We start from the raw sequence: 1,882 nt of genomic DNA on the forward strand, positions 1-1,882 counted from the left end.
ACCCCAACTTTGTTGATAATTTAGGTTTCTTTAATAGTAGATAGGTTAACTAATCAATACCGTTCCCTAAGATCGCCACCCAACTTACCTGACTATTCTATAATTTTGACTAGGTACACTGCCCAGGTGCAATTAGTTAGTTAAGGTAGTTAGGTTATAAATATTAAAATTAGGTGTAGCTATTTGCACGCACAAAGTTTTTGGCGCCATTGTCGGGGAACCGCTTATTTGATAGTTTATTTATTTGCTCTAGATAAATCGATCCTATTTGTGGGGTAAAACCTGCAAAAAGTTACTTTTTACGGCTTAGTTTTTTTAGTAATACTAGACTCATGACATGAGCCTTAAGCTCACGTCGTGAGTTCAGTATTTTCTCGTTTTTTTGTTTTTCTTTTCCGTTTGCTTTTCTACGACAACACGAGGTGGTAGCCTTTACCACGTCGTGGTGGCCAGTCAGTAGGAAGTTTTTAATTAGTTTTTGTTCAGTTTTACGTTTTTATTTTGTTCATTTTGCAGGAGTTCATGACCAGAGGTTCCAACACACCTTTGGTGCCACCACTTGAAGATCCAGAGTCAGCCCTTCACAAATAGAAGGATAAGAATGTGAAAGATGATCAAACACCAAAGAAGACACCTTTACAAGAATTCAAGCCAGTGTTCTCAAGGAAGTCGGGGAAAAAAACAGAAGAGTCGAGTTCATCTTCAAAGACAAGAGCAAGGTTGAAAACTTATATCAATTACCTTTCCCAACTGTATCCGAGTATGACTCCGAGACCGAGTTTGGACTTTATACGAGTGAACCCGAGAATGAGCCAAGAAATGAGATGGAAAGATTGAAGAAATGTCAGTGGGAGCTTACAAGAAGCGAATTCGAGAAGATGTTGGTCCAGGTTTAGTATAACTAGCGATACCTGCCACTGCCACATTCGAGCTGAAGGGACATATCCTCACTACACTAAAAGATATCCCATTTTATGGGAAGGATCATGAGGATGCATTTAAGCATCTAGATGAAGTCAATGACATTGCTGACTATTTCAATGTCCCGAATGTCAATAGAGATACCATCTTACTAAGGATGCTACCAGTCACTTTCAAGGGATCTGCAAAAGACTGGTTGAAAACACTTACTCCTGGTACAATCACTACTTGGGCTCAAATACGTGAGCAATTTCAAGTTCAGTTTTTCCCACCTTCCAAGATAGCTAAACTCAAGAAGGCAATAGCCAGCTTTGAGCAACAACCGGGGGAGTCACTATACGAAGCTTGGAAGCACAAGGGGATGTTAAGGAATTGTCCTCAACATGATCTAAATGTTTAACAAGAGATATTGATTTTCTATGATGGGGTCAATGTAATGACAAGACAACTTCTTGATTCTCAAGGGCCATTGACAAAGAAAAATCCAAGGGAGGTCAAGGATTTAGTTGAAGAATTCTCAAGACACTCTCGTGAGTACTACAACCCAAGACAAGATGGAGCAAAAGGTAATGGGGGTGCACATTCTGAAGAGATGGCTGTTATGATGGAAATGCTCAATACTATGGACCGAAGATTGACCCAAATGGACCAATTAATTCATGCAATAAGAGTTGGATGTGAGAAATGCAGTGGGCCACATTTGACTAAAGATTGCCATTTGGATGATTATGGGAACAAGAAGGCTCAAGTTTGATACTCAAGTGGGGACAAGTATGATGATGATTGGAGGAAGCCAAAGAAGGAGTGGCTGCCTTATGATGAGTACAAGAAACAGAAGGAGGAGAAATTCAGGCAGAGTGGTCGGGGTTTTTACCAAAGAGATCAAGATCTCTAACCCTAGGTCTAAATAAAGCCAAATACCACAATATCTTAACCATTAAGCCCTTAACCTGAAAAAAGT

At 39.9% G+C, this 1,882-nt stretch overlaps 1 non-coding gene across 1 annotated transcript; it reads right to left on the minus strand.

Annotated features, from left to right (window-relative positions):
* Positions 1 to 1,207: 1,207 nt before the first annotated feature.
* Positions 1,208 to 1,311, minus strand: LOC111902612 (small nucleolar RNA R71). Its single transcript, XR_002853878.1, has one exon. It is a non-coding gene; the product is annotated as a small nucleolar RNA R71 (small nucleolar RNA).
* Positions 1,312 to 1,882: the final 571 nt, after the last annotated feature.

The sequence above is a fragment of the Lactuca sativa genome, chromosome 2, assembly GCF_002870075.4.
Source record: "Lactuca sativa cultivar Salinas chromosome 2, Lsat_Salinas_v11, whole genome shotgun sequence".
Lineage (NCBI taxonomy): Eukaryota > Viridiplantae > Streptophyta > Magnoliopsida > Asterales > Asteraceae > Lactuca > Lactuca sativa.